This window comes from Argiope bruennichi, chromosome 2 (assembly GCF_947563725.1).
Source record: "Argiope bruennichi chromosome 2, qqArgBrue1.1, whole genome shotgun sequence".
NCBI classification, from domain to species: Eukaryota; Metazoa; Arthropoda; class Arachnida; order Araneae; family Araneidae; genus Argiope; species Argiope bruennichi.
The window spans coordinates 144158301-144166141 of NC_079152.1; positions in this window are offsets into that span (position 1 = coordinate 144158301).

Consider the following 7841-nt stretch of genomic DNA (forward strand, 5'->3'; position numbering starts at 1 on the left):
ATTCCAAGATAGCTTTAAGAAACAAACAAAATAAATTTATGCATTAAAAAATAAATATCAATTCAGCAATAATATTTTCAAAAGTAAATTTTAAAAAAATCTAGACAATTCTGTTATTATTATTATTAAAAGCTTTGCTTTTTGTTTTACACCGACTTCCTGGCCTAGGGATAGTGCTTCTTCTTCGTGATCTGGGCGTCCCGAGTTTGAGTCCTGCTTCGGGCATTTTTGTTCTTTACCATGTCAGGTGTGTGAAAGAGGTGTTCACACCATAGGTTCCCCCCATAAAAAGGTGTTTTGCAAGCGAGTGTCATTTTCATATGAGCTAGAAATCAGACTTTTGTCCTCAAGGGCCTTTACCCTCAGTAGCTACTGCATAAACTCGGCTTAAAATCGCTGACTTTGTCAGTGAGCTTGTCTTTGGCAAGTACCAAAGTAACAACTTTTCTTCATTTTAAGTATACGAATAATAAATAGTTTAAAAATTCTCTGGTAAATGCCAAGCACGCTTTTTATTCAGTGACGTTTTAAATATTTTATGGATTTATATTTTCGTATCAAATATATATTTGACCGTGTTACATTTCCACAAAGGAAATATGGAAGTTACTGTAAAAGTAATTTATTATCAACTAAAAAAAACAATTGAAAATGAAGAAAGCATATAAGTAATTTTAAACAGCAAGTAACACGCAAACATTTTATTAAATAGTAACTAAATATCCCAAATATATAATATTTACTTATGGCTTTGTCTTTAGGTAAAAGCGTTTAATTTTCTTTCAGAGTAAATTTTGATCTCTAGCAAATGTTCATTCGAAATGAAAGTTTCTAGAAAATCTTCAAGAAAGAATCAGGAATTTCAATACCCAAATAATCTAAATAAAACTGGAGAGTTTCCAAAGGAATTTCTAAATGAAGCTGATTTGCATTTGTAACCGACTTGTGAGAAAAAGAAGATACAAGTCCGTTGCCAATCAAGAACAAAATCCTCATCCTCGCTTCCAAATCAATAAGTCACATTTCTTGCACGTGAACTCAAAAGGTCAATTTTTTTTTTCACATATTGTGCAGTTTCATAATAAATTCTTCACATATTGTTCTGTATCATGATAAATTCTTAATTCCAACATTCTTGTGTATTTGTTACTCACTACTCCATGTCATCTCTCATAATCTTACCTATGATCATTTTCTTCAGACCTTTATAAGGCAAATAAGGAAAGGAAACAGTAAAATAAAGTAATATTTAAGGGGAGGGATTAAAAAATACCATAAATTATATTTATAGTAAGATTTTATTGGAATGTTTTAAATCAAGGCTTCTGAGACTTTTTTGCATGCTTTTCATTTACAAAAAAGAAATACTGTAATCGTCAAAATATTTGTATTCGAAATTTTCAGTCTCCTCATTTCAGACATCTCTGAGTTCAAAAAACGTAATTTTACACTTCATTGATGATATTATAATTAAGGAATTATATCTACCACTCTATCACTCTATTTATCCGTGATGACTTTCAACCACTCAAAAACGCTTTGAAGTGGATGGATGAAATTTGGTTTGTGGTGTTTACACCAATTTTGCAGATTTCTATCAAATCTTGGACGAAATCCATATGCAAGAATATCTATCAGATCGAGCAAAAGTAAATTAAAACAATATCTACAACATGCAAAGAGTTAGATGGGTGAAATTTGGTACACAGATTTAGATTCTAAAATGGAGATCTACGTCAAATTTTTAATGAAATAAACATTGACCATCTCTCTGTCTCGCATACATGTAAAAGCGATTAATCAAAAATACAACAATGTATATAAATGAAATTTAGTTCAGAGTTGTAGAATCCTAGGTATAAAGATTTGTTAAATTTTGATTTAAATCTATCAACGGTGTGACACTCTGTCGCAGTATATGTTAGTATGCATTTATTTATTATTCAAATACGTAACAGTGTAAATAAATGAAATTTGGTTTGTGATCTTACTGAAAAATTTTAGTCCTGATTTGAGTCAAATATTTTTTTTTTCAATCAGTTGATAAAAGTTGCCTATAATGCTTATTTGCTTTTGTTATTACACTGCGATGCAGAAAATATGGGATGGAGAAAATATGGATCAAATAGAGCTTCAGTTATGAGTTTATTTTTTTAGTTTAATTCAATAACTCTGCATATGCTAATCCATTAACATATTAAAGGCATAGAACATATTAACATATTAAAGCTATAGAAGTAATTTAATCTTCACAACTGTATATAAACTTTTTGACAAATGGACATGCAAAAGATAAGGCATACATTTCTTTTGAAAAGTACATCATTTGTGCAAAAAATACTGAAACAAAGAAAATCCAAAATCGTTTGTGTGGAAGATTTTAAAAAACATTTATATATGTTTGTTTAAAAATAAGAATATGACAAAATATAGAGAGAAAATATTCTTTTACATATTCCAATTTCCATTAGTAATTACTTCTATAACAACATTTAAAATTTTCAAAGCTGGTATATGACAAGAGTTTATTATGAATAAAGAAATCTGCTTGAAAAAGCAATTAAAAGAGACTTTTCCGTTTTAATTAAGATATGAAATGTGGATCCAGAAAGAAAATTTATGTTTTTCGTTTTCCATTTTAATTTTAAACAACAAAAGAGTGAAGACATTTATTCCTTTGAAACTAATTCAGAAATGCATTTCAATTCCTTTTAGAATTCATTTAATTTCTAATTCCATTTAAATAACAAGATAATATGTTAGATTATTCCAAGAATATAAAGAAAAGGTAATGTTCCGAATATTTTCCTACTCATTTTCACAAAAATGAATCCTTCTATAACAAATCAAAAATTTTAAAAGTAAAAAGCAAGAAAAGATTGCATTTCGAAGCCTATCTTTGCAATTATTTAATGCAGTGGATTCTCTTCTTGCCGTAATTGTGCATTTTTGCATCTTTATGCCTCTCATTAAAATAAAGCATTTTTTCTTACTCATGTTTCAGAATTCTTTTAGTTCCAAAAACTGATATATAGTACACTCCCGATTATCCGCGGAATTGGGTGGCGCGGCCGCCGCGGATAACAAAAATCGCGGATAATCCGAAAAAAGCTAAAAACGGGTATAGCAAAAAAGAAAACAGTCATTCCAACTCTGAAAAATCGTTTTATGTACAATAAAACGCAAAATAAACAGCAGGAAATGTTTAACTAACGCTTAATATTTTAGTATATCACTCAAAACTAACCTAAAATGCATTTTGTTAATGAAAACAGAAAAGTGCTTTGTATTTACGAGAGGCGTCAAGGATACACAGAAAAATGAATACATATGTACTGTTTTAATACTGTAATGTATTATGTAATTACAAAAGCATAACTGTAAAACTGCACCTTTTTGAAAAAATCAGTCAAAAAAAACAAAAAAAAACATTGTGCTGCCGGCGCGGATAACCCGCCCGCGGATAATCGGGAGTCTACTGTACTTATAAATAATATATAATTAATAGATAGATGAACAAGTAATTAAAGCAATCTAGAAACTTTTCCCGTGAGAAAATCACAAGAGAGTCACTGAAAATCGTATTTTCTAGTACAGTGTTATTCAGTAGCGAAAATATGGTGGCTTTCCTATATTTATTCGTTGTTTAGCGTGTGTTTATTTTCTCTTGTCTCTTTCTTTTCTGGAAATATATATTTTTACTTTCTAGTATACGAACATTAAGAGAAAATGTTGTAACCAACAAAAAAGAAAAAAATGAATTTGAGATATTAATGAATCCCCAAGTTTCAGGTCTCCGATCCAAATTTCCGAAAAACATATTTTTGGAATTGTTTCTGTCTGTCGTTTAATTTGTGTGCATGTGGCCATGGTGACTTCCAAACGCATTGAACTAGATGGATGAAATTTGGTATGTGGTCTTTACACTAGATGTGCACATTTTTGTCAAATTTCGAATGAAATCCCTTCATTAGAAATCTATTTGAATATGAGTGAGATAAATACAGAGCTTAAAGAGGTATATGGATACAATTTAGTTCCCAAGCTTAGCATCTAAAGTCTCGATCCATAACAAATTTTGAGCCAAATCCTTCAGCATGCATGCAAACTCAAAATGTTACGATGGAGGTAAATCAAATTTGGTACACAGCTTGAGCATCTAAAGCATCAAACATTCGCATTAAATTTTAAACTAAATTTATGGAAGGGTCGCCCATCCATACCCACTTGCGTGCGTATAAACTAGATAACTCAAAGGCACAATAATTTATACATATAAAATTTGGGATGTGGTCTTAATACTAAAATTGTAGTTTGGTATTAAAATTTGGCTACCATTGGTTATAAGAAGGTGTCTTTAGTCTTGTCTACGTAGCACAACATTCTTATGAATGGAATTCAGAAAATAAAAATCTGAGTACACGTGGCGTTTTCTTTCTTACCTAAGGTCCTCAATTTTTGGCTAGAAAGAGATGATGACTCGTTGCTCTTAATAAACTGTTTGAAATCCTAAAATGTAAAAAGGAAAACCATGAATTTAAAATGAATCTTCCTTCTATTACACTGTGGGAAACAAAGATAAATAAATAATCGCATTGCAAAAGATTTTTTTTACCCTCAAATATTTGTAATCTATGATCCTAAAAGTATATAAAATTAATTTCATGGCCTTAAATGTAAAGTTATTTAATAAAATGGTCACTTTCTAAACGTTAAACAAATAACTCAACCAGTATAAATATATGCCCTACACTTTCTCGTATATTTCTAGCAAACAGAACAGCACATTTCGCGTTTAGCTACATCACACACTGATAAGAATCGAAAATGCGTTCTGTAACAATTCCTCATCACAGTAATGGAGTTTGAAATTTCAAACAAAATTTTTATTTCCGTAAACTTTTTATAGCTCATCAAGTTTTTTTAGTTATCGTTTTCACTTACTAACGAACAGAAGAACATAGAAGCAGTCAAAATGTTGAACGATTAGTCCCGAAAATCGGTGCTGTTCTAAAATTTTAGTAAAGCATAAAATGTTGAAATTCATTCATCTATCTTGTTGCATTTTTGAATTACTGTGTTCAAAAATACATGATTAGATATTCACTGAATCCTATGATAAATTCTCACCCCTCCACAATCCCAAGAGATAGAAATCGACAAAAGAATCTGCTGTCACTCATACTGAGACTTCAAAATTGGTGTAAGCAAGCCCTTTGAGGATTAAAGACCCATTATTAATTTATTGATAACAATTATTAAAATACACCAAATTCGTTCTTAATAGGTTGACCATCCATTTTGCCTTTTTTGTTGTGTTCCTTTGACTGTTAATAACAGTTCCAAACATTTTAATAAAAGAATATCAAACTGTTACCATTTTAATTGTATGTCTACAATTTATTATACAATAAACTTAAAACGATTACTATATTTCATGATAAGTCCTAAACCTGATAAAAAAGTGGGTTGACCATCCATTTTGCCTTTTTTGTTGTGTTCCTTTGACTGTTAATAACAGTTCCAAACATTTTAATAAAAGAATATCAAACTGTTACCATTTTAATTGTATGTCTACAATTTATTATACAATAAACTTAAAACGATTACTATATTTCATGATAAGTCCTAAACCTGATAAAAAAGTGACACATAAATCGAAACTTACAGTTCTGTAAGAATTCGATTAGAAAATGGATAGGGATCTTAATAGTACTTTGAAATGTCTTTCCATTCCTATTGCTTTTATCATTCTCAACTGCTTGAAACCTAACTTCGTATTGTTTTCAGGCACGTACTGAGTGTAATAAGGATTCCAGGAGCAATAAATCTCGGAGAAAAGGTTGGAAAGTTTCCAAAGAAATTTTCTGCTCCAAAAAGTTAAGAGTGTGTCGAGATGTGAGAACGAATTAAATTACGCAAAATTTCGTGAGGTTCTGCTTAAGAATATTCTTTTTTCTTCGCTTTGGTAATTTTTTTTGTTTATTTTGTCTGCATTGTTTATTCTTATGTATTGTTTTTCAGCAAAATGGAGCATGTCGTTTGAAAAAAAAATCCATTATGATACATGAGTTTTGCCGTGATTAATGATTCTACGTAAAATAATGAACCATTGGCGAACTATTTATTATTTCCTAGTAATTGCCTCTTTACTTAGTTTAAATAACTGACTTTTTTTTCTAAATTTAAACCATATTTTAGTTTTAAATATAAATTTAAAAAGAGAAATAGATTTTTAATAATTCGAACTAAGAAGGATTTATTAACTAAAATAAAATTGGAGTTTGAGCAACTTTATTGAATTGAATTTAGTAACATTTACACGACATTTCTTAACTTCTTATTCTTCCAGAAATCCAAATCTGACTAAAATTAGAGATGACTTAAGTTTATTGTACGACGAAAAGTACTGGGTTATTATTACGCCCTATTAACAAAACTAAATGAAATAAAGATACCTTTGAAAGCAGCCAATATAGAAGGCGAATCAAAATTCATTGTACGAGCTGCTAAAAAGCCAGAGATTTTTGCCAAACTGTTAAGGCAGTATACCCTAGAATCACCTTCGAATGTATGATAGGACTGGTTTTCTGGATGAATTAGAGGCTATAGGAAGATGCTTGAAATGATAAACTAATAATGCACGAAAACTCTTTCTTTAATGATATTTTGCAAGTGAACAATATGAAAACATTCAGTTTCGCAACTGCTTATATTTAAGAATTTTCTACATAGTGGTGGCGAAGGGATTGGCGACTTTTTTTGGAGGGGAAGGGGCTTTATGTAGAAATTTGCAGATTCTTGCTACCTGGTCTGTATGTCAGCTCTATCAGCATTTGTAACTTACAGCATGTGCTTCTTTTAGCTGTTGGAACTTGAAGTGAATAGCACGGAAACCCTTCTCCGTCCAAAATGTCATGAAAAATATCAAAATATGCAAAAAAAATATGTAAAATTTTTAATGTCTTCAGTTGTTGAGCTGGCTATTCAAACCAGATCTCTAAGTTCCAACCGAATATGTTATTGGATAAGGAGATGAGAGAGTATAGTCGTTTTAATACCGGTTTTTGGCGTTTAAATGAAAAGCTATTTTTCTGAGAGGAAAACTTTCAATCAAGAAATAGTAAGTATTAAAAAGACCTATAAAATGAATTGTAGAAGGCAGTTGCAGAATTTTGGGAAAAGTTGTTCAGCGTTAGTTTTTGAAGAACTACTAGAATTAGATCGTTTAAGCGGCTGGGACTTTTGCCTGCAGTTTTGTGAATAAGTCTTGCTTGTAGTGTGAATAATTACCATAAATATTTAGATGATTCCTTGAGATGGAGAGGCGTTGGCAACCTTGAAGTTGGCCAGTCTCGAGCGGAGGTGACTCGATAGTTATAAGTGGAACTTAAAGTGGTATCCAGGTTGTGGAATCATTTTCAAACACTTGTATAGCCGATAACACCGCACGGCATTCAAAATTTGCAACTAATAAATATACACTTTTAATGAAAAAGGATCCTAATATAAAATTGCCTTCAAATTACAAAAAATATATATAAATGAGCTAGATATAAGAGATTGAGGGAAAGTCTTTGTTTATAGTAAGCAAACTTTGCTGATTTCAGCTTTCCCCAAAGTAAGCCTGTTATAAAACGTTTCTTTTTAACATTGTTTCGAAAATGAATACTACTCATTAAACTTCATCAACACGGAAAGGCCCCATTCGCCTGTTTAACGAAACTACGGCGGGCATTCGAGACATCTGGATAACATCGTAAAATTTCCTACTCTTTCAATGAATGTCACTGACTGAACAGCTTTGTTCGTTAAAGACGTTCCTCGAAAAATGTTTAAGA